The 26,345-nt window shown below is 39.4% G+C and overlaps 1 long non-coding RNA gene across 3 annotated transcripts; it reads right to left on the bottom strand.

The window, feature by feature from the left end:
• Nucleotides 1-4,794: 4,794 nt before the first annotated feature.
• Nucleotides 4,795-26,339, bottom strand: LOC141579417 (uncharacterized). Of its 3 annotated transcripts, XR_012510713.1 has the most exons (5): nt 26,223-26,339; nt 13,137-13,188; nt 10,961-11,055; nt 7,971-8,071; nt 4,795-5,244 (listed from the first exon to the last, which is right to left on the bottom strand). It is a non-coding gene; the product is annotated as an uncharacterized LOC141579417 (long non-coding RNA). The 3 variants fall into 3 exon arrangements; XR_012510711.1 differs by lacking the exon at nt 26,223-26,339 and having other exon boundaries at nt 13,137-13,389; XR_012510712.1 differs by lacking the exons at nt 10,961-11,055; nt 26,223-26,339 and having other exon boundaries at nt 13,137-13,389.
• Nucleotides 26,340-26,345: the final 6 nt, after the last annotated feature.

Here is a 26,345-nt window from a genome sequence, read left to right as displayed (position 1 = left end):
GATTGGGAGCTGCAGCTCCCTCCCGCTGCCCAGCATCGTGAGAGAGTATCTTACTGCAATTGAGACAGGGAAAAGATCACAATTTAAAATTCAAAGTACGGTTTCTACTGAATGCCTGTTGCTTTTGCACTGTCATAAAGCAGAAAAATCTTTAAGTCTGGCCATTGTAAGTTGAGGACCGTCTGCATATCTTAAAGGTTTCCACATCTCTCATTCTTTCATTTATTTATATATTCCTCATTCATTCATTTATTCAAGTGTTTATTCAACAAATATGCATTGAGGGCTCACTCTGAGCCAGAAACTTGGCTAGTTACTGAAGGGGTGATGGTAAGCAGAACACACAGTCCCTGCCCCTGCAAGCTTACAATCTAGTGAAGGAGAAAGACATTAATCAAATAATCATGCAAATAGATTTGCCAACTGGTATGATGACTATTAAGGAGGGGAAAAATTGCTTTGAGAGTCTATGAGGAAGGAATTTGATTTGTCAGGGAAGTATTCCCCAAGGAAGTGCTGATGGGGCTGAGGGCTGGAGTAGAAAGAGTTAACCAGGTGGAGAGGGAGGGAACTCTATTCCAATCAGAGGGAACAGCATGAACAGAAGTCCTGAGGAGGCAGGGGAATGGTGATGGGGAGAGATGGAAAGAGAGCTGTGGGTCTGACACAGAGGGAGGGGAGGCAGGCCGAGGTTGAGCTGGAGAAGTAGGCAGAACCAAACATTGCGGTTCTTAATGGCCACATTAAGGATTTTATATTTACGTGAAGAGCTTGGGAAGTTGTCATTGGGACCCCAAAACTTGGGGATGCTTTTCTTTGCTGGGTCAGACCCCTCTTTAATTCTTTGTAATTCTGATGAAATGAAAATGTCAGACTGGGATTTCAAAATGTAGAATAGATAAACAAGATTATACTGTATAGCACAGGGAAATATATACAAGATCTTATGGTAGCTCACAGCGAAAAAAAAATGTGACAATGAATATATGTATGTTCATGTATAACTGAAAAATTGTGCTCTACAGTGGAATTTGACACAACATTGTAAAATGACTATAATTCAAAAAAAATGTTAAGAAAAGAAAATGTCAGGCCACCAAGAGCAGGTGAAGGGCTATTCATGTCCTTTATTCCCATCAAGTGCAACCCAAAACAACAGCCAGTCCTCTCTTAAGCTGCTCTTCAGTTTTCCAACCAATTCTGAGGCTCCGCCTTTGTGTTTTACTCATAGTGTTTGGGAGAACAGCCAATAGAGGAATTTTGGCCACAGCTTAGAGGTAAATCCCTGAAAAGACCAACTGTTCCAGAAAAGGAAGTGAAGCTCTTACATAATTTAAGTCAAACCGATGGGTCTCAATTCTGGGTAGGAGGCAAAGAGGAAAGACATGATCAGATTTGCCTGTTGCAAAGGTAACTAGATACAATATGAAAAACGGTTAAAGGAAGTTAAGTGAGGATGCAGGGAGACAAGAAAAACTGTTGCTGTCATGATAATGTTATGACAGAGGTGATGTTAAGAGGTGATGTTTAATGCGAAGGCAAGTAGATGGAGGGTTGGGGTTAGCGGTCCCACAAAGAAGGTTGGGGTGCCAGAAGTAAGGAATGGATGCTAAGCTAACAAAACAAAAAGCCCAAGGATTTCCATTATGGGGTCTGTGGGAGAAGGCATAAGCATGACCCCCGTTGCCCCGAATGCTACTGCACCGCTGGGTCCCGGGTGAGTAGGTTATTGTTTCTGGGTTACATTTAATGATAGGTTTTATTTTCTTCAGCCTGGTTCAAGGAACATTATTTGTAATGCATTTTAACTTGCTAGTTTTGCAGGATGCTGACTCCTAGAAATTGTCATTTGTTGATAACATTGGGTCGCAAGATCAGCAAGAGACCACTCAGATATTATTTAGTTACCAAGTCTCTAACTAGCTTCATGTGATTTAAAGTGACCTTGGCCATTTGCTTTTATTTCATTTTTGACTTCTGGGTTTCCTGAATCTGCATTGTGCGTCGACTGCAGGTGCCTTTCCAGCTTGCACTCTCCACCTCCCTGTATAGTGTGAGATGGGAATTTGGAGATCTTCTAATTCTCTCTGCATGGCTTTGATTAATTTTTCTCTTAATTATTCTGGTATTGTAATTTGTAACTCATTGGAGAGAGACAAGAGATACTAGTTCCATCTGAAAGGTCATGATTTTAAAGTAGCTCAGGCTAACCGAACTCAGAAATTGAGTTTGAAGAAAGTGTCTTCATGGCTTAAAAGTAAAAGTTGCAGCTACTGCTTCAGTGTGAGATTCCAGGAGGGACAATGTTAGATGGTGCACTGGTCTATACTTTTTGCAAGAGAGGCTTGAGTTGACATCTAACACATACTTGGGTTGACCTGCACCCTAACATGGAAAGGAATCTCTGTCCAGAGCATCAGTAACACCAAGTGGAAAATTTAGTTAACTTGAATATGATTTCCCAACACAGTTCTATGCTTCAAGCAGACTTTTTTCGAGATATACATGCCCCTCCTTTAAAACAAACAAAACAAGGTAAACACCATATTGATTTCTTCCTTTTATTTAAACCTCCATCCTCGTAAGGTCCAACATTTTGAGTTCATTATAAAATGTTTTTCAAGTCACCTCTGCAAAGTCCTATAACAGAGTCCTGAAAATATCGCTAGGATAACAGCACAGTTCCTTCTCCAGGCAGAGTGACTACACAACCCTCTGTCTGAGTTTCCTCGTCTCTCAAGGAGAGTAACAACACATTGTGTCTGAATAGAATAGTTCCTATATATAGTAATCACTCAAAAAGTGTTAGTGATATTTTGTTATGATTATCAATACTACTATTATAAATGCTGCGTGACTGGTAGGAGACATTCCTGGCCCAGCATTCTCTTGAGATGATATCAGAGAGGGAGTGAATTGGTATTTGAGGGCTCCTGATCTGTCCAGGATGGATGAATGTGTTACAGTGTCCTTTCTGTCCTCACTTGAGACTCATGTGAACTTTAATCTCTGCTCTTATGATTTTCTAGGGCACACAGAGTCACCAAGTGGGCAGAAGTTTCCTTGAGATTCTAACCACTTGCCATTTAAACCTATGGATACAAAAAATGATACCCTCCAACCTTATGAGGAGCCCAACTTATCCAATTTGTTATCCATCTCAGTACCATAATACAAACTAAAGCAAAGGTGGCATGGCCATGGTAGGGTAAGTGACATGGTTGGTGTGACACAGTACCATCTCATGAAACAGGCCCTGCTTGGCTTCTATTGAAGAGGGTGATGTTCTGTTGGAGTTCAGCAGGTGCTCTGGTTGGCTGGGTGGGTCCGTGGATGTGAGTTTTGGTGTATTTGTGGGAGAGGGTGAGCTACGAGCGTCCTTCTACTCCGCCATCTTGGCCCTTCCTCCCCCTGCTCAACTTCTAGTTTGGAGAATGTTGGGCCATGTTATTCCTAGGTTGCATGGAAACCCCTGCCCCTTGCCCCTCACATGGGATGTGATTTATACCTGGCTGAAAGCACAATGGTTGATTCTGTTTGAGCCTGAATCTGCCCTCTGAAGATGGCTTATGGCCACAGATCTCCTGTCTGGGGTGCTGAAAGAGCTCATGATTTGCCCAGTGGGTGCTGTACTAAAGGTGTCCCAACTTTATAACCTTGATGGTTGCTTCAAGGCAGAATTTTGTAAATCTGTCTTGCTGCACATGTAACCATAGAGATAGACTTCTTGGCTTCAGGAAGACAAGCCAATTCACAGATTCCCTTTACCTATACTGAATTGATTCCCCATTCCTGTCCCAGGTTCCTGCTTCCAAGAGTAATCCTTTCATGTTATTCCCATGAATTAAGTATGGCTAGAGATGGGTCAAAGAGCTTCAGGTAAAATTCAGATTAATTTTGAAGTAAGGAGTGATTGTGATGGAATCATTCCTTTCAGCAGCTAGTGTTATATTTCTATATGTTATAGGAAAGTGTTCTGTACAAATGTCAATCCTACAGATCCAGGGGCAGGACATAAGGTGGACCTAACCAATCGGGAGATATTTTTCATGCCATCTCAAAGTAACTCACAGATGCCTGACAGCTGCAGCTGTCCGGGCCCCTCGCGATGGCATTGCTCTATGACTCAGAGGGATGTTTATGCCAGAGAATGCTGCCACTGCAACACTACCCCAGCGATGCCCCAGGAGAAAATAATTTGAAGCAGTGAGTGAGAGAGGAAGGTCCTTGAGCAGATTTAGTCAAACCCAGCCTCAGATCTGAGTGCAAACAGTGACATATGGAGAGGTGGAAAATGCATGGACTTTGGTGTTAGATAGACCTGGGCACTTGATATTCGATCAGTCAGACATTTACCCAGTTATTCGCTTATTCAGCTAATATTTATTGAGGATCTTCTATGTGCCAGACACTGTGCAAGATGCTGGGATATAATGATAAGCAGGACTGACTACGTAATTTGTGGGGCCAGTGCAAACAGAAGTGCAAACCCCTTGGTTCAGAAAGTACTAAGATTCAGCATGGCAACAGCAGAGTATTAAACCAAGCAGGAGGACTGGGCGTGGGGCCTGGGGCAACTGCACTACGGAAGCCAGTCGTCATGATAGGCCGTAGAAGACAAGAGGCTTTGTGCTCATGGAGCTGAATTTCCGGGGACAAATTCTTTAATCACACCAATTAATCTAAAATCCTGACCCTAAAAGGACCATTGAAGAACATGAGCACAGGGCAGTGACTACCTCTCAGAGGGAGTATCTTAGCTTCGGTTGCCACAGTGCAATACCATGGACTGAGTGGCTTAAACTTCAGGGATTTATTTCCTTACAGTTTGGCAGCTGGAAGGTCAAGATCAGGATGCCAGCATGGCCTTCCCAGACTGCAGATGACCTTCTTTGTGTCTTCACGTGGCAGACAGAGTGAGCACTGGCCTATCTTCCTCTTCTTATCTGAGGGCACTCATCCCATCACGGGGTCCCCACCCTCCTGATCTGATTACCTCTCACTGGCCGCATCTCCAAATACCATCACATTGGAGATGAGAACTTCAAGATACGAATTTAGGGGGAGACAGAAACATTTGTCCATATAAGGGGGATTTAATTGGTCAAGGAGACCAGGAAAGACTTCCCCAAGGGAATGACACTTAGGATAAGCTTTGAAGGATGACTGGGCATTAACTAGCCAAAATGAGAGATGCTCTTTGAGGGACTCCAACATTCCAAAGCCCAGTGGACAGTAATGAGCCTGCAAAGGAGAAAGAGCAGAAAATGTCAACACAGGAGAAAAACAGGAGAGGCTTGAGTCATGGGAGCCAAGGGAAGGAAGTGTTTCGGGAAGCACAGAAAATCTACATGGGTGACCCTGGCAGGTGGTCTCATTTAACACTCCCGAAGTTTTAATGGGATTCCTGAAACACATCATTTTTATTCCTTCCTAGTAATTAATTGTCTCTACCCAAAAGCAGGTGCATCTTTACCCAGACAGGTGATCCACTTCTCAATCTTGGTGCGTATTTCAGACAGGGAAGCTAAGGCCTAGAGAGTGAAATAATGATCTTCCAGGGACAGACATGTGCATACACATGGTGTGAAGCCACCAGGCACCACTTCCAATTACACCCCCATCACCTCACCCTCCACCTCATTCACTAGACCCCACCTTCACTGTGCTTTCAGTGCTGGGTTATAGCACAGTTTCTCCCACTCCATGACTTTTGTGATGCTGTTGCTCTGCTTGGAACACTCCTCCATTTCCACCTTCAGGCGTAGTTCATGACTCTTATTACTCATTTTTCTGACCTCAGTTTACTAATACTTACTTTAAGAGCCTCCTGCCCCCAAACTAAAATGTATGCCCCCTGTTTTTTCCCTTTCATGTCATCACCCATATAATATGTAAATAACAAGTACAAAATAGAATTCTCCTTATAGCTGTCCTTTTCTTGGTACCATTTATGCATCTAACTTGCTAATGAAGGCGCCTTGTTTTACCATCAACTCCTGGCAGGCAGGGACTGTGCCTGTGTTCCCTGCTGCATGTATACAAATCACCTGGCACGTTGAAGTTACTAAATGAATGAGTGTAGAAACGTGTTGGCCAAAAGCCAAGGGAGCCCAGTGATGCTCTTGTCCAAGCCTGACTTAGGAAAATGTTCTTAAAGATTTAAGCCTCATTTACAGTCATTTCTAAATTCCACTGTTACCATAGCAACCCACTATCAAAAGGGGAGTTTTCTGAAGCTTGTGCTCTGTCTCTTCATTGAGGGTGTGTGTGTGTGTGTGTGTGTGTGTGTGTGTGTGTGTGTGTGTGTGTGTGTGTGTGTGTGTGTAGAGGGGAGGCCTTATAGTCCATCAAACAGGATGTGACAGTCAAGAGCAACTTTGTTCTCTGAGAGCTCCTAGAACCCAGAATTTGCATATCCGTAGGTTGGATTCCTAACTTCGTGAAGGGGATGAGGCAGGTCTGGGGAAAGGAGTATAAACACTGAGGATTGATTATGGAGATATGTCCGTTTAGACACATCCACGCCAGACTCCTAACAAAGGATGGGAAAGGGAGCAGATTCCAAGTTTGCTGCCCGTCTGACACGCCTGAATATCGGGCCTCCTTGTGAACAGTGCTGGGCACTGCCGCATTTGTCTTCTGCACCCTGTGCTTGCTGATGCTCTTCAACCAATTCTGAAGCAGAGAAGTGGAAAACCCTATGACAAAGCTCATGTGGGAAAGAATCTTGGGTATTTTATTCCCCAGAGTTTATCCAGCAGTTCACACCATGCCTGGCTAAAAGTAGATACTCCCAAAGGAAGCAGTAATAGAGAGGTAGAAGAGAGACAGGAAGGTCAGTAAAGGCACGTGTGATTGAGCACCTGAGACTGGCCTTCTGGGAAGGTCTGGAGATTGAATCAAATGCATCTCAAAATTGTCTCCCTCCCCCAGAGGGGAGGAAGCTAGGGTATTTATCCTCCAATTCCCAACCATTTGGCCTGCCATTAGGTGAAGATGACTCCTGCAGGCATGTATGGGAATGGCGAGTGCCCAGGGGACGTGAATGGGCACCTACAAGGTCTGCTAGAGAGAGAGAATAAAGCAGAGTGCAAAAATGAAGAGGAGAAGATGGGCACAACTCTGTGTGTGTGTGTGTGTGTGTGTGTAGATTAATGAGATCTATTAATAAAAATTTTTAAAAATTAATAGAAACACCTCACAGTCAACCCCCCCACACAACTCTTCTATCTGAAATAAGCACTTCTACATTTATCAAATTATGAAGATTGTTACTTTTCAGCCATGAATTTTGAAATAGAGCAACACTTTATAAAATATTTATAAATAAAAGTGGATTCATAGAAGAGAAAATTTCTAAAGGGCTAATATAATAAATATATGAAAAGACATTCCACCTTACTGGTAATCAGGGAAATGCATATTAAAATAAGGAGATAACATTTTGGGGGGAAGTTATTTGGGAAAATATTAAAAAGATGAATAATATCCAATGTTGACAAGGACATGGGGGAATGGAACTTGTCATACATTGCTGTTAGGAATTTGAGTTACATTTGGGGAAAGAAATGCAGTAATATACATTAAAATTACAAAACATGTGTACCCTATTGTTCTTTCTGGAGTCTCTCCTGAGTAAATAAAGGCACCAGAATATGAAGATATTTCTAAAAGGATATTAACTGCAGCATTGTTTGGGCAAAAATATCAATTCCATTAAAATGGAAATAATGGAAAATTTGTGGTATATCCATACTAGTAAAAATAATGAATTACTGCTGTATGAGTTGGCTTTGAGTGACAGTCATATTGTGAAATTAACAAATTGCATTGTAATGTGTGTATTTCAAACCATTGGTGTACAAAAAAAAAAAAAAGAAAAAGGAAAAAAGCATATGTACAAATAAAGCTGTATGAGACAGAAAATGGTATCTAAGGATGTACTTCAATTGCTATCATTCGATTACCTTGAGGTTGAGGTGGATGCCATGGTGAGATTTGCAGTGGAGAGAGTATTGCAGGTGTGAATGTTTGTTTTTGAACGTTGTTTTCCATTGTATTGTTTGGCCTGTAGCGCAAAAACACAAACAAACAAAAAAGCAGGTATTTCTTTTGAGGTTTGAAAAGAAAATCAGATAGACTAAAGAAAAAACCCTCAGTGCTGATGAGACTATGGAGAAGCTGTTATGTTCACAGATAATTGGGGGCCTTAGGAATCAGTGGAATCATTATGGAAAGGTTCAGAGCAGCATAAACACGGGCCCTAAAATGGATGAGACTCACCATGGGAATATAACCCAAAGAAATAGCAACCTCTCTTCTCACATGATCTTCCTTCTTCTTCTTCTTTTTTTTTTTTTAAAAAGGTAACAAATTTTTGTTCAGGTGCCCTATAGAAAACCCACATGGCCCCAAATTAGGGAGTTAATAAACAAACCGTAATGTACTAAGTCTATTGCAGTAGAATAGTAAAGGCCAGAACTAAGTATTTGCTGGGTCTGTGTTTGCGTTCCAGCTGTGCGGCTTGCTGGCAGCGTGACTTTAATAAGCATGTCACTTAACATCCTTGAGCTCTAGTTCCTTCATCTTGAGATGGAGATAACAATAGTATCTAACTCAGATCTGCTCTGAGGGTGAGATAAGATGTGCATGTCAAATGATGACTACTACTACTCAGTGACTTATAAAATGAATGAGTGAATGAATAGATAAATGGAGAACTCTGTATGGGACACTGCAAGTGCAAAAGTAGAATGGGACATGAGTGCTTTGTATTACTTACGTAAAAATTATTTACACAATGATTAAAATCAAAAGGTCAAAACTTTTATAAGTTTAGTAGTTGGTATTTTAACAGGGAATTATTTGCCTCTTTGATTTTTATTGTTCTTTAGCTGTCAAGTTGGTTAATTATGTAAGAGCTTAAATACATATATAATATTGCAAGTAAATCCAAGAAACAAAATTACTTAGCGGGGGCTCTTATTTGACAATAAAATAATGTTTTCTGGTGTGTAGGACGAAAGTTTATTATATCTGTCCCCACAACGGTTTACACACACACATGTCCCAGAATATCCTCATCGTCCCCAGGCTGCTCATCGAGCTTGTGGCTGGCGGTTGAAGTCTTACCAAAATACAGAGTCTTCTAGGATGTCTTGCCAGAAAGCCCAAGGTCTTGGCTGGCAGAGGCATCTGGAGCAGATTCACTTAGATGGAGATCAGAAAGCATGGAACACCCAGATATTGTGTACTTACAAAAACTCTATGAGCCTGGTTTAAACTAGAAGAAGCAGCCCAAGTCCTTAGCAGGGTGGATAAGGCCCCTCTGAGTCTGGCCCGGCCCCCTTGTTAGTTTCCATCCCAGGCGCTGCACAGGGCCCCGCCCTGCACTCTTGCACCACCAGCCTCTTGCTAGTCCCTGAACGTGGCGTGATGTACATGCCCCCATGCCCTTGTCTCGGCTGTTTTCTCTGTTAAGAATGTCCTTCACACCCTTCAAGTTCCTCTGGAAAAATTTCCCCGATCATCCTCTTCTCTTTTTCCATAGAAGGTGAAACCACTGTCTGCTGTCCACAGCATTGGGTACATTTCTCCACCAGAGCACCTACCATCCTGTACTGTAGCTATTTGGTTCTATACTATGACACCCTCAGCCAGGCTGGCATCCCTACCCATTTTTCCGCCCTGCACGGTCACTAGTAAAGAGCGGGCATCCAAACCTGCTTGTTGACAAAATGAGGAATGAAAACGGGAAGAGAATTGCTTACTCAGTGATATCCAAGGACCATTTAATTCAGCACCTCACTATTACACAACCAACTGTAACAGAATTAAGTACAAACCTAGGTCATGTTCAGATATCACCCAAAGGGTCCTAGTTATAGGAAGTACAAAAATAACTATGAAAATAATTTCACCTAATTAAAAAATTTTTTTCACCTAATTTTACCTCTGCCTTCCATGAGCTCAAACATGCTCAAAATATACACCACTTGTCTATTTCTTTTCTTTCATTCTCTCTTTTCCTCCTTTCCTTCCTATCTATTTCATTCATACAACAAATTTTGACCAAGTACCCAGTATGTACTTAGCGTCATGACACAAGCATTAATAAGGTGTAATTCCTGCAGGATTTAGATTTAGAATCTTGGTGCTATAGCTTAACAGTAGAATAAACTTTGGGGAAAACAATCTCTCTGAGCCACACGTTTCTCATCTTTTGAATTGACAGCTTTTCTTCCACCAAGCAAGAATTCTTCCTCTTTAAGGCTGTGGGAAGAAAGAGGATTCTCCTTGGCAGGAAAGGGAGCAAAGGAAAGTTGTGGATACTCTTACATGACTTTTTTTTTTGGTCCCATCACAAGCATGTTTGGCAACCTGCAGAAAAGAATGTGCCAGAGTCAAATGTGAGAGATGAACCAAATTAGGAGTGGAAAGGCACATGAAAGAAATAGCAACAGGTGGGTTAGCCAGAATGGAAAGGAGAAAGGGGTGACCCAGCCATCTTTATAAAGTATCTTTTCTTCTCTATTGATATTGGATGTTACTAGTGTGACAGAATTTACACAGTTGAGGAGTGAATTCTATCTATGGCTATAAAGTAATCTAAAGTCTTTGGAGGAAAATGGTATTGCTTAAATATTTAAGCACCATGTGTGAACATGAATTATTGGGGAATCAAATTGGGAACAAACACATCACTGGATTGTGCTAGAACATATGAGCAGATCTGACTGTGCTCAAAACATGGTCAAATGGGGTGGAGAAAATGAGAGACCAAGTGTGTGAGTTAGCTTATGTTTTCTCCAAGAGTCAGAATATGGGCTTGGAGCCTGACAACCTAAAGTCAGATCTCCTCTTTACCACTTACTAGCTGTGCAACCTTGAGCAAGACACAGAAACTTTTATTCCAGAGTTTTTTCATCTGTAAAACAAGGATAAGAATACCACCTACCACATAGAATTGTTGCAGTTGATGAATAGTAACCAGGAGTGTATTACATTAGCCCACTTGACGTGAGAGTTGAGAATAGTTTTCTTATTGTACGCCTTTTGATAAAACAGAAATTGAGCATTATAATTAAATCTTAATGGGATGAGGAAAGAAAGTGAAGCGGCTGGGAGAAACTCGCATTTGGCTAAGTAGTTACTAGCGTGGATAATACAGTCATAATATATTACCAGCAAACAGAGTACTGCAGGGTTTTGGCCAGGTATCCACTGACATCGTTAACACTTTGTATCTCAGAAGTTAAAACCGAACCCCAAGAGTAAGGCAGTTTGAGCCTATATTTATAACTGTCCTGGAAGTCTGTAGCTGAGATGAAAGGTCGTTACTTAATTTGGCATCTTCGTCAAGTTCAGGCTAATGGAAGGAAGGGGTGAAAGACTTCAGCTAGCTGGCACTGATCTAAGACAGGGCTTGGGATCGACGTCTTAACTTGTCACAGAGATGTTTTCCAGAGTGGATACTGAGTAATGTCGAACTTGGAAAGAAGTTAATATTATCCAAGTAACCATAGTGTGAGTTGTTTATTCTTTTCTAAAAAGTGTTTTTGTCTGTATTATTTAAAGCTTATTCTTCTGTCTCTGTCATAGGAAAGGCTTGACGGCTTCAGTAGTCCTGAATTGCTTATCTGTAAGGGACACTGACTTTGGCCCTGTCTTCTTGGTATTGCTATTCTTCCTTTTCTAAATTCAACTCCCACCAGGGCAGTGCTATGAGGAGAAAGTTGGCTAAAACCAAGTGTAACTAGAGTTATGAAGATTTTTTTTTTTTTACAATAGCTGTCACCAACTATATCAGATGCCCACTCCGTGTTTCATCAGTCCTATCAAATATTCTTTTAAGCTGACGATTATAAATGCAGTGAGAAAGCAGGGCTAATCATGGGTATGGGGATGCTATGACTTTTTAGGAGAAAGGCAGACCAAGAGAATGGAAAAGGCCTCATGCACAGTTGGGGTTTTTCACAGTTGCTTCAGATTCTGGGCACTTGAAACACTTTACTCCCCTCTGCAATAGGATAAGGCCAGGAGGAGTTCTTTGTTCAGGGTTCAAGTACTCTTGTGACCATCCCAAAATAACTCTGAGTGTAATACAGTAGGCCTCACGTAGCTAAACCCTCAAGTCTTTGACCTGTCATCATTGTCACCCCAATCGTTCTTTCCTCCTTTCTGAGGCAAGCCAGGCACTTGAATAAAATTTTCCGTCAACACTCAGAGTTGCATAAACCCCTTCTTTTTGCTTTTCCAAATCCACTAGGAGTCTCCCTGTCAGTTAAAGAGAAAAGTACATCAGCCGGACTTACCAAGCCCTTCTCTTCTAAACAGGTTTTCCTAGTGGCTTATACTGTTCTTTACTTGGATTTGAATCAGATGAAGTCCATCTTCCCAGTTGGTTTCATTTCAGCAAAGGATCTTATTTTCCTAATTCATCAGGTTTTGCAAGAATTGTGACGTTTTCAACCAGCCCTTTAATCATGGGGCCACGCGTGCCACCATTTAGCAGGCATTTATTCCATCAGCCAAGTTATTGTGCTGAGTTGAGCATTAAAGAAATCTGATCATTTCCTTGGTCTCTATTTTGGAAGATGCTGGAGTTTTAGCCTTGGTGACAGCATGAAAACAATACTTAAAGTAGGTTAACAAAGAGAAGGGGTTGAGATGAGCGGGTAAAACTACAAATGTTTTGTTTTAAATTACCTCCAGATGCAGCTGGGGAATGAAAAAGAGTGTCTTTTAAACTAAGAGTTTCTAGAGTTTTTGTAATGCGACACAGAAAAGCAGTACCTAAAATATATATGTGAACAGAACAGTGTGAAATTGACACCAAAAGGAAGAAAATATACCAATAACATCAAATACTTGGATAATGGAATTGCAGGTGATTTTTTTCTTTTGTTTATGTGTGGAGTTTTACCCCCTCTTCATTTATATTTAATGTAATATAGTTAATCAGACTCCAATAACCAGCACTTGGTTCATTTTCTTAGTAATTACAAACAGTGCCACAGTAAACATCCTTTTACATAATCTTTATCATCTTGTACATGAAGTTCTGTAGAGTTAATTTTTAGAAGTGGAAGTTTCTACATTAAGCTGGGGAATGGGTTAGAGAGTGAACTTACCATGACCACAGGATGATGAGTTGTATATCCAACAACCAGGACACTGCATTGTCTGAAAAGACACAAAGTTTTGTTGGAAAAATGGAAAAGTTTTCAGTTTCTTCACCAGTAGATGGCACCTAATCTTCCTTTATATTGAGTAAAATCCCCCCTAACTTCAGTGCATTCCCGGCGTGTCACTGAGCCTGCACTAACAAAGCAATGATCACATCACGTACAAATGCCCCTGTCTCATTCCACTTATCCCATGTTTGTATTGTTCTGGTTCCAGGACTCTGAGACTTTAAGCCTGAGGCTCTAACTTGAGCAGGAAGAGTTTATTTTGGGATGAAGAATCTTCCCCCATAGGAGAGGGCCTATCAACCAGTGTCTCTGTTTCTTGGTCTTTTGAAACTGGGAAGTTCTAGAAGAGAAAACATTTTCTAAATCTGCAGAATTATCTCTTTCAGAAAATATCAGACTCATGTGTTGTTAGGATTTACTTAGTTTGTAGAGGGGAACACAGAGTTGTAGGGACATTGAGGGGTCATGATGAGAGCGATTTCAGTCAATAATTGCTTAGGAAAATGACCCTGTAAATCTTTGTAAGTATGTAGAGTTGATAAGGCAAATATATACAAAGTATCCATTTCATCAAACTTATAAATACACATGTTTAAAATGGCCAGAGAGGAAGGAACAGTGAACCATAATTTTTAAAAATGTGATGACACATCATTTTGTTTTGTGTAGGTGTCAGTTTTCTTTAAAATAAAAATACCCAAAAAGCTCAGGGTAAAGGTTTAATATTTTCCTTTTTTAAAAATTGTAAACATTTTTCCAACTAAAAATACATGACTTTGAATAAACTTTTAAGAAAAATACAGGAGAGAACTGGAAACTTGTGACTTGCCTTTTCTATAAATATAGAAATGTCCTAACAGAGTTCTTGTCTCTCTTAAAGAATGATACAAGCACACAAGATTTTCTCAGACTAGATAAGAAAGAAGAGCTTTTGGATTTGGTAGGAAAAGAAAAATACCGGTTATGATACATGTGGCCAGTTGGGCCATGAGCACTGTGAAAATCCCACTTTGGGCTCTCTGGGAACCGTTTTATACTATGATGCATAGCGTTTGCTTATCATCACGATAACTTGCAAAAATGTAGTCCTTAAAAAACATCCAGATCTTCTGCTTCCCCTTCTCCCTTTTCCTTTTCAAGCCCAGATGGAGAATGTAAAGATAGGATCTTTCTTAAAAGAATATTTCATAAACAGTTAGGTGGTATGGACCAGTAAAATTTAAGAATATCTTTCTTTTGTTCTAAGTTAGCTGAACATATCATTAGTTGACTCCCTTCCCCCAGAATATTTTGATATTGATATTGAGGGAAAAAATAAGTGGTAATTTTCAACTTAAAAAGCTATGCAATATAAAATTATTTGTTCCATATCTATGCAATATTCTTTTTTAGCTACAACATTGTTTTTAAATCTTCCTGTCCAGCCTATGTATGATACACCAAATTCTATCTTAGCCTAACTTGAATTTTTAAAGGAAAGGCAGATGATAACTCTGGTAGGTAATGGAGAAGAAAACTGTTTTTTTTTTATGTGGCTTATGAACAGAATATAACCTTTTATACTCAGCTCAGCATTAAGCTTTATAAAAATGATCACAAAACTGTTCACTGCAAGGTTCCTTTTCTATCTTTCTTGGTGGATTCAGTGAAGATTATTAGGTCATTGGCTACTTGACAAGATGCTGAAGTGTCAGTGAGCATTCTCAAATGAAAGAATAAGCCTTTTGAAATTGTAATGTTAGGGAATGAGGTGGTTCTCTAGTTATAGTGACCCTTCAGAAATACCTCCGTTGTATAAAGTCAGCTGCGCCTATAGGAATCCTTCCTCTGGACCAATTGACTACATTATTCAGTCCTCAAAAGTCTGACTGTGGAGGAGACCTGTGGCGACAATCTTGGCTTCACGTTTTAATCACCTGGGGGAACATTAGTAAAAAAAAAAAAAAAAAAAAGTACTGATGCTCAGCCCCATCTCTCCCAACCCAATTAAATCTGAATGTGGGTCTGGACAAGGCAGTGAAAGCCCTGATATGGGTATTTTTTCAAAGTTCCCCCGATTTTGATGTGTATCAAGATTACAAACTGCCTGTCTAAATCTAAAAGAAATTTTCCATTTCAAATTCCCGAAGCAACTTAACAGCATCTGGTTAGAATTTGAAGGGTTTTTTTCCTTCCTTCCTTAGAAGGGGACAACTGGACTGTGCTAATGATATAACCAAGACAGTTGGGGAGAGAAGAGAATGTGACTTATGTAAAGGCCCAAAGATACCCGCAGAAATTATTTAAAGGAAGTGAACTTTTCTCGCTGAGGGTGCCTCATGGCTATTGTTATGACATTGTGCTTGCCAGGATCTTTTTCTACTTTTAGAGAAAATTTCCTAAGAAAGGATGAAGCTGGACTGTTGGCTTCTCCAGTATCTTGTCCTATCCTCCATTTAGTAAGCTCCGGAGATTTTGAGGCTGTGAAACTTCCAAGAGGAGAACATTTCCGGTCCATGTTCTCCTAGTCCTCCTACTTTGGGTCATGGGGAAGCATTTTATCATTACTTCTCAGCTTTTCATGGCTGACGAGCATGAGAAGCAGTGCGCCATGGCAGTTGAGGGTGGGCATGGGAGACGTACCACCCAGGTTCAAATTCTGAATCTTTTACTTCCTAAATATTTTTTCTTCTTTTTTTTTTTTTTGTGGTGGTAGGGGTAATTGTGCTTATTTATTTATTTTTTATGGAGGCACTGGGGATTGAACCCAGGACCTTCTGCATGTTAAGCACTGCACTCTACCACTAAGCTATACCACCCCCCACTAAATATTTCTATATTTGGACAAATTACTCAATTTCTCTGAAGCTTGTTTTTCTCATCTATGAAATGATGATGTTAATTTTCAGGGGTATTGTAAGAATGAAATGCAATAATGAATGCAGAATGTAAAGATGAAATGAAATCGTGGATGCAAAATACTCAACATACTGCTTGACTCAGAGTCAGTAGTCAAGAAATAATAGATATTATTATCTTAACTATCTTTATCTGTCTCCACTTGACTGACTGGCAAAATTAAGCACCCCTCTTTACTCCCACTAAAAAAACATACTGACCGATGACCCTAGCACCCTGGAATACTCTTAAGCACACAGGCTTACTTCTCCTACCAGTCGAGTTATAGTCTTATCAAGAGTATTATTTGTTCCCAAACCTGTTAATGCTAGTTATACTTGTTATTGGAATTTAATTAAATACTAAGTAAACAGGTGAAATATGAACATGGAGAGTTGCTTCTATAAAAACTAGGTTGAATGCCTAAATAAACTCAAATTGCAAAAAAAAAAAAAAAGTAGATGTGGTGAAACAACTAACTGTAACAGATTTAGAATGGTAAAAATCTAGAAGAGTTATAGGCATGGTTTGATTTTGAAATGACTTTAAGTTTCGACTTGGCTTTTGAGAAACAAATATTGGAAGTCACATGGTTGTCATTTATGTGATAATGAGAGGAACCTCTAAGCAGCATGTGTAATAAAGAAAAAGACTTGGTCTTACATCAAAAGATTGGTGATTGAATGTACACTTGCAGAATTTTCATTAAAAATATTGAGACATATATTTTTTTCAATTATCAGACCTTAATCTACCATCTCATCATGTTGGATAAAGACCCTTTACTGAATCATTTTCCAAAGATTTCCCACTAGGAGAAAAGGAGAACAGGTGATTTTGTTTCCTCAGGGCAACCTCTTTCCAGTTAAAATTAGTATGAGATGGACAAGAAATTTTTTTCTCTTGTTTTTGTATGTTTACTACCCCCAAATTTAAACATAAGAATATTATAATGAACCTCCATTCTATAGGTAGAATGATCCATTATCCAGGTTCAACAGGATCTAGATTGTGTAGGCAGCATCTAGACTGAGAAGGAGAACATTACAACTTTTACCTGCATGGATTACCTATGCCTATTTTGTTCTTCATAAGACGGGCGTGTATAGATGTTCTCTCTGCGTCTAGTAGCTTTTGTTTAGCATTAAGTTTGTGAGATTTATCCATGTCATTTCTTCTAATTCCTATCTAATATTCCCTTGTGTGAATATATCACAATTTATCCATCATAGTGTTGATGAGCAATTGGATTGTTTCCAGTTTTTTGATATTGTGAATATTGCTGTTATTTATCTTATGTGCCTAAGGATACATTTCTGCTGGGCTGCAACGAGTGGAATTGCTGGGTCATAGTCAGCTTTTGTAAATGGTACTGAGCATTTTTTCCCAGTTCGTTGTCCTAGGATCCATTTTAAAATACTTGCTTTATGGTATCAGCCCGGGAGGTTCAGACAGCACATGAGGATCAGAAGAATCTTTGTGGCAAAGTTCTTAATCTAAGAAGCTCTTGGACAGCAGGTCTGAACCTCCTCTTTCTTTAAGAACTTTCTGGAGAAAATTTTAAATTCCCTAACTGAGGTTAAAAAACAGACCCAAATTTCACGAGAGATGGCTGAGGTCCTGTGTAGAGGATCCAGGATGACATGCTAACTGTAGGATTCTTAAAATGCTATTGGAGGTTTAGGTCATTTATGAAAAATAAGTTTGGGATGTGACTCTGTAGATCCTCTACTTTGGAATATATCCCAGGAGGCAAGTTGTACACAAGCAAAGATATATGAATGTAACAGGAGACTTGACCTATGTTGCAATTATGATAATCTCCCTTTCTCCTTGAGAGGGGAAATGACCACAGTATTATGGTAGAAATTGACTTAGTAGAGCTTGGAGGATGGTGGGGTCAATGAGGAGTCAAATTTTTTGTCTTGGATGACTGGGTTAATGGTGGAGTTATTAACTGTGATAAAGAATATGGGAGAAGCAACAGCCATGCTGTGTGGCTCAGGCAACTTGAACTCTAAGAAGTCTTTCTGTGTTGGTGAGGACACTCTTCTTCAACCAATGAAAGAAATCATTTCTGGCTTCTTAAATAGTTTCTTGGTGTCACCATCAAGTTGTACTGAAACAAAAATGGCATGAGCAACAGTGAGCTCTAGTCCACTGGGTGATATTAATCACGTTTTACTCTCTGTTGTAGTCCTAGCTCATGTAGTCATGCTATTGATACATCCCTCAAAGTTAACACACTGAGACTCTTTTTGTAGAAATTTCTCCTTCATCATCAGTAGGTGGACACTTTGTGTGGACTTGGCTAAATGGTCACTGCATTTTCCTCATTTTCCTAGAGCCCTTAAAAATGTAGCTTTACACTGATCGATGGGTTTAGCGTAGACAGGAAACCTCCTTGCCACCTTCCATTTCATGCGAAGGGAGCAATAAACATCTCAGGATTGGAAGACATGTGTTTTCAAAGGAAAGATATTCACCTAAATTTATTTGAGGAAGTACAGTTTAATGGTTAGGACCTTGGATTTTTGGGAGACATACCTGCTTTCAAATACTGGCTCTACCTCTTACTGTGAGCTTTGGAAAATTATCTAATCTCCTTGTACCTCAGTTTCCTGGTCTTAAAATGGGGCTAGAAATGCAGCGTTTTATGAGTATGAAAGAAGATAATACATGTAAAATGCTTAGCAGAATGCCTGGGACACTGTAGATGCTTACTAAGTGATGATGGTGACTTCCCTGAATTTTCTAGGAGTCAGAGGAGGGAAGAAGCACACCTTCAACCAGAGAGGAAAATGAGGGCACTGTGCGACAGCAGCAATCATCGTCAGAGCAGCTGAGCGGGACCAGAGTCTTTTTCAAACCAAGGCACAGGGCAGAAAATAAATCTGAGCCGCAGAATCCCATCTCAGAGGCCCCAGCGCTGCAAATAGCAGCTGCAGCTGCAGACCAAGGGCTGGCCTTTACATGTCCACAGTGTGAAAAGACTCACAGTGATCTTTTCCATCACACCCACCCGGAGCCAGCACTCACACATAGGAGTAAACTCTGAATATTTAGCAGCCATTTTTAGTAGCGTATGGCAGACTCACTGATGATACAGAGGATGTATATGGGAAGTAGGGCTTGGTAAATTTTCTATACTGATTAGATGTTCTCACATGTGCTATAGATGATTCTGGATTGTTTAGCTGCCAGTAATAACGCCTTCCATCTGTGGAACATGTGTCATGTCCAGACACTGGGCCAAGGACTTCACGTGTGTTAGCTCATTTAATCATCCTCCATCTCTGTGGAGCAGAAATGATTATTGTCCCAGCCTAGATCTTGAAATGGGACCAGTGAAAGATGAGGAAACTAAGGCTCAGAAGGTTAAATCATTTACCCAAGATATAAACCCAACTGTGTCCGACTCCAGTGTCTCATTTGTTAAAACTTTGCTGTGTGGTTTTGAAATGACAATGTTATCTTGCTCATAAATTATTTCATGTGTTTATTTCTTTTTACCTCAAATAGTCCCCCCATGAGGAGGGGCACGGTGCCAGAATTGCTTATTTTGTATCTCCAGGTTTTCAATATATGGTAGGAAGTGAATAGAGACTTATTGATGGATTCCAGACAATGTTATGATGGAAGGGGGGAATGGGAGAAATTGGTCAGATCCCACTGATACAACCTCAAAGTTACTTTTTAAAAAAAGACGACTTACCTCTCAACCCATATACATTCTTTTTTCAGCTACAAATTACTAAGTGCCTGCTGCAAGTTACAGAGATGATTGAGATGAGATGCTACATCCAGAATTCCAAAGTTTACACTAAGTTCTGCAAATTCAAATGCCCACCTAAGCTAGGCTCTTTTTGTTTGTTGGTTGATTTTATAACCCAGTGGCTTTTTTTTTTTTTTTTAAGGAGGTACTGGCGATTGAACCTGGGACCTTGTGCACACTAATGCATGCACTACACCACTGAGCTATTCCCACTCCCTAAGCTACGCTCTTAACACATGAATGAAGTGGCCCGAGAAGCAAACTGGGGTGATTCTTGCTGAGCTCCAGCTTCTTGCTTCTACTTGGACTCATCATTCTTGAAATGAAGAATAAAGCAACCCATTTTCTTTTTTATTTCCAGGAGAAGCCCAAAATTCATGTTCTAAATGATTTTTTTATTTTTTATATGAAGCAGGTGTGGAGGGGGCAGGCAAAATTCATTTGCAAACTGGGTTTAGCTCACAGGCTACCAGGTTGAGATCTCTGGTTTAAATAGATGCGTAGGTGAGGACAATAGTGGGTAGATAAGACTGTAGTTACCATACAAGGAGTATATATTGTATATGGAGAAGTCAGAGGTAATTAGCTGTATCATTAGGAAAGACTTTGTGGAGGAAGTCATCTTTGAGTTTATCCTTCGAAACTGCATCAGCTTTGGAACCACCATGGTGGGAGGAAATGCTTCAGCTGCAAGAAATAGTTGGAGCCAAGACCTGCAGACGGGAAATCATGGGTCAAGGTCAGGGACCTCTGGGTTACACTGTACTTTGTGGTTTTTTGTTTTTGTTTTTCTTTTCTTTTCTTTTCTTTTCTTTTCTTTTCTTTTCTTTTCTTTTCTTTTCTTTTCTTTCTTTCTTTCTTTCTTTCTTTCTTTCTTTCTTTCTTTCTTTCTTTCTTTCTTTCTTTCTTTCCTTTCTTTCTTTCCTTTCTTTCTTTCTTTCTTTCTTTCTTTCTTTCTTTCTTTCTTTCTTTCTTTCTTTTTCTTACTGAAAATAAATTTATTGTACATATAACTGATAGTCATCAGAATTCAGAAAATTTGTGTTTTTCCTATAAACACTCTAAGTGTGGAGAAGATATAGAGGCTGAAAATTGTTAGGGTCCATAAATTAAAAGAGATTTTGAAGCAACGGAACTCCCAGTGATTGTAGCCTATTGCATGGTGTGTGGTAGGACATGAAGCTTAAAAGAACATCTGAGTCTTGGAAAAGATCCAGCAAAGGCACCAGGACTAATTTGGGAGATGAAGGGTATGTCTTATGAGGAGAGGCTTAAAAGGCTTAACATGCTTCAGCTTTAAAATAAGGCGGGTGAGCAGAGTTCTATTGATAGCCTGCAAGGCTTCCAGTATGAACTTGTACATGGTGTGAGAGAAAATTCAAAGTCGCACTAAGGAATGTCAAGAAGGCGGGTTGCTTTCTTTTTCATCTCAAGAATGATGAGTCCAGGAACATTTTGTGCAAGAAAGTTTTTAAAAGTAGAATGGATTTCCATAGAGTATTGGGGGTGGGGGAACATCTTCCAATTATATCACCATCCACTCACTAAAGTGCTAAATTTAAAGATCATTTATTCATAGTATCAATTTATAATGTGGGTAGAAACATCACTGTCTTGGTAGCTGCAAGTGCATATAGAATAAACTTGAGACACACATAGAAATGGGGTGTGGGGTGGGGGAGAATTCACTTAGCCATCACTTACTTAGAGATTCACCAAACCTTCACCACCTTCATCACTTGTACCTTCTTATTTCACATACAGTGAAGTGGTTTATGGCTGGAGGAAGTGGTAGACCTACGAATGCCAGTAATAATCCTGTGGGATCAGGCTTCAAATTTTAAATCACTTGATAACCTGCTTTCTTTTGTATTTTGACTAATTTCATTTTGGAGCCTGGACTTATGCTCTTAAGACTTAGTTAAAGCAAAACAAAACAAAATCTCCACCTAATATGCAGGGGGTAAAAATGGAAGAAAATATAACAATTTTAGCAATTTTTATCTCTAATTGGTTAAATTTTTAACATTTAATATACATTGTAGCTTCAGAAGTAGAACTCAGGATCAAAGCCAGAGATGGGTTCTGAAAGTCGTTCACACAGAATTACTGAGGATGTCAGAGGGGACTGGCTCACCAAGGGAGAGGATGTATACAGAGAGAGAGGTCCAGGAGCAGAATCTGGGGAAAGCTCCCCCACCCCCGCCTCTGGCTAAGGGCCCCGGCAAAGGGAAAGACGGAAAGCAGGGGGAGAGGCAGGGTCTGTCTACTGCCATTTAGATCTATGAGCCCTGTCCTCCTAATTACTTGTCAGTCGTCTAAACAGAGCCCTTTGGCTATTTTGTTCACGTCTTTTGCTATGGATTGAATTGTGTCCCCACCCCCAAATTCATGTGTTGAACCCTAACCCCCAATGTGGTGATATTTGGAGATGAAGCCTTTGGGAGATAATTAGGTTTAGATGAGATCATGAGGGTGGAATCTTCATAATGGGATTAGTGCCCTTAGAAGAAGTATCACCAGAGAGCTTCCTCTCTGTCTCTCTCTGCCATGTGAGGACATAACGAGAAAGCAGCCACCTACAAACCAAGAAGGGAGTTCTCACCAGAACCTGACCACCCTGGCACCCTGATCTCAGACTTCTAGCCTCAGAACTGCGAGAAATAAGTTTCTGTTAAGTTTATAGTGTTTTGTTACAGAGCCCAAGCTAATGCACCTTCAAAAAGATTTTTGGATAATCTTTACACGTATTTAAATTGATATTTTATGTTTACTATCATGTTTAAATAGCTGCAAAGAATGTAATTTCCAGCCTTTTGTAAAAGTTGACATTAAAAGTAAAACTGGAACCTCACTATTTTAAATTTCTCCCATAGAATACAAATGTCATAGTAATAGATACCCACCATAGTATGTTTTTTTCATTTTTCAGTTTTATTAGGTAGAATTGTTACAATTTGACTGCACATATACAATATATTGCATGTAAATACATATACAATATACTGCACATATTTTTTAATTTACATATATGTACTGGTCATTGTTTCCAAGAACAGTTTAGAGCTTTAGCTTTTTAAACTTACATAGTTACCAGAGGAATAAAGCCAACCACAAAATAAGAATCAACAGAATGCAGTAATCCAATTATAAAGGACAGTCAAATGTGCTTATACATATTCAAGAAATTAATCATCTAAGTTATAAATTATAAGTAGTTCATTTGTGTCCTTTTTTTTAGATTCCACATATAAAAGCTGTCATATGGCATTATTCTTTCTCTTTCCAGCCCACTTCACTTAGAATGATGATCTCCAGGTCCATCTATGTTGCTGCAAATGGCATTATTTTATTCTTTTTTATGGCTGAGTAGTATTCCATTGTATATATATACCACACCTTTATCCAGTCATCTGTTGATGGATATTTGGGTTGCTTCCATGTCTTAGCTACAGTGAATAGTGCTGCTATGAACATTGAGGTGCATGTGTCTTTTTGAATTATGTTTTTCTCCAGGTATGCTACAAAGCTATATACTGTTTTGATTACTGTAGTAAGCCCAGGAGTGGGATTGCTGGATCACAGGGTAGTCTATTTTTAGTTTTCTAAGGCACCTCTGTACTGTCCTCCATAGTGGTTGTACCAGTTTACATTCCCACCAACAGTGTAGGAGGGTTCCCTTTTCTCTACACTCTCTCTAGCATTTATTGTTTGTAGACCTTTTAATGATGGCCATTCTGACTGGTGTGAGGTGATACCTCATTGTAGTTTTGATTTGAATTTCTCTAATAATTAGTGATGCTGAGCAACCATTCCATAGGTTGTCTTTTTGTTTTGTTTATGGTTTCCTTTTCTGTACAAAAGCTTGTAAGTTTAATTTAAAGGTCTCATTTGTTTATTTTTGCTTTTATCTTCATTACTCAAGGAGATGAATTCAAAAAATATTGCTGGGGTGGTGGGGGTATAGCTCAGTGGGCAAGGTCCTGCGTTCAAGCCCCAGTACCTCCATTATAAATAAATAAGTAAGTAAGTAAATAAATAAATAAATCTTTAAAATTAAAAAAGTTACTGCGATTTACATCAAAGAGTGTTCTTTCTGCCTATGTTTTCCTCTAGGAGTTTTATAGTATCTGGTCTTACATTTAGGTCTTTATTTTGAATTTATTTTTGTAGGTTATGTGTTCTTAATACAATCCTGGGAAAATTACACATGTCTACTTATTATTCTGATTTAAAATCTTACTTTAACCATCTAATACAGGCCATAGCCATTTATCCCAGAACTTGTCCATACTTATAATTGCTCCAATAATGTTTTGTCTTTTCAAAATCAAGTCTTTAATTACCCAAAAGTTCCTTGGGTCATAAAATATTTTCTCCATGGGTTGCAATATTTCCTGGCACATGTTCACTTCAGTAAAATGATCAGTGTATTAAAAACCCAACAGAGTGCCTGCAGAAGCCAGTGACAGTGTGGCACCTCTTTTGTGGCATGTGTGAAATGTGCCCATCACTGTATAAACATTCTTCCGTAACATGACACTTTGCCCTTACGTCCTTTTCTTATGTGGTATTCAGTGTGCTGGGAATGCTGAAAAAAACATTCCTTTTTTAGGGACTAGTCATACAGAATCACAATGTTAAAACTGGAAGAGGCTTCAGAGGTCATTTTTAAGCCCCTCATTTTACACAAAAGGGTACTGAGGCCCAGAAAGGCCACTTGGCTTTCTTCAAGTAACTCAGCCTGTTAATGATAGGTCCAGAAATAAAACTCAAGAGCCTGACTTCAAGCTCTAGACTCTTTAATTTATCTCATCTATTAATTGATACTCTCATAGTGGACTCAATGAAAAGAAATTGTTTTTTTCCTTTCAAGGCACATCTAACTTCATATTACCTTATGCTGTTTTCTGGCTGATATTTTAGCTATTTAGCCTCTTAAGAGCAAAAGAATATTTTAGACAGTAAAACAATGTGCTCTGTAGCACAATGTGGTTGAGAAAAGGCTTTCTTTGTAGAAGATGTCCACCGACCTTCTTGCCTGGCTTTCCTCTCCCTCCCTCCCAAATAACTAAAGTATGATGCCATTGAGTTCTAGGTTGAGTTTCCATCCTTATATGAAAAGTTAACTTGGCACAGAGTTTGGTAGAGCTAAGTCTGACCAGCTGTGCTGTCAGCCGCAAGGGAAATTAAATGAGACAGTGTGGCTGGTTCAGCAGAAATCAGTCAAAGTCTCTGGAAAACACTTACCTATAAAGGAATATAAGTTGCCATCTTTTCACATAAATTAATTTTAGTCCTGGTCTCTGAGGGGTCATGCATATGAACAAAGAAAGTAAGGTGTCTTTTTTAAAGACAATTTTATCTTTTTGTTTCTTTCTTTTTTTTTTTATAATGGGGGAGGGTAATTTTAGGTTTGTTTGTTTACGAACAGAAGTACTGGGGATTGAACCCATGACTTTGCACATGCTAGGTATGCACTCTACCACTGAGCTATAGCCTGCTCTGGTGTCTTTTTTAGTTCGAGTGCTTGGTAGTCCATATCTCTTCATCAGTTCCATGAGAGTTTGGGGAGAAAGTGGCCAAATCTGGCAGTTTACCAACATCTTGTCAGATTTGTGTGTGTTTGCCATCTTGAAACAAAACAATGGCTACTGGTCTAGCAGACATTCTTTGCCCATGCCCATATATTTTTAAGTGTACAATTCAGTGTTTATTAATATATTCACAAAGGTTTACATCCATTATCACTACCCAATTACAAAGCTCTTCCGTCATTCCCAAAAGAAACTTCATATCCACTAGCAGTCATTCCCAACCCCACATTCCCTCAGCCCTTGGCAACCACTAATTGATTTTCTGACTCTGTGGATTTGCCTGTCTTGGGTATTTCATATAAATATAATCATGCAATATGTGGTCTTTTGTGTCAGGCATCTTTCACTTAGCATAATGTTCTCAAGCTTCCTGCATATTGTAGCATGTGTCAATTCTTCATTCTTTTATATACACTGTAATTTTTTTAAAGGACATTTCTTGAAAAAAGGTAAATGCTAAGTATGCCTTAATAGAAATCTTTGCTATTCTTGGCAGAGAAAATGAGACAAGATATTCAACATAGAAATTTGGCTTGACAAATTAGTATTAATACAGTAATTAAAAATAAGACAAAAATGTAAACCCAATAAGTAAAGAACTGACAAAAATAAAAAGCTAATGGGAGTATAACATTATCATCAATATAGAGACTTTTCTTTATAACCTTAGTGAAAATTAAGGTACATGTTAAATTAGTATATTATGATTTTTTAATTGGATTTCACTTAATTTTTTATCAGGCACACTTGTTACATTTCTGAGTTGACATATACCTCTGTCAGACGAAAGTGAAGAGCAAGAAGGAGCACGAGGCTGCAGCTGAAATTAGAAAGTTAGAGGTGTTCTCACAGCCACATGAGATGGACAGAAGATTCCTTTCAGTAGGCGAGAGAGCA

Source organism: Camelus bactrianus, chromosome 12 (genome assembly GCF_048773025.1).
Source record: "Camelus bactrianus isolate YW-2024 breed Bactrian camel chromosome 12, ASM4877302v1, whole genome shotgun sequence".
Lineage (NCBI taxonomy): Eukaryota > Metazoa > Chordata > Mammalia > Artiodactyla > Camelidae > Camelus > Camelus bactrianus.
Note: the sequence above shows the minus strand (reverse complement) of the source record. Positions and strands in the feature narration are given on the sequence as shown.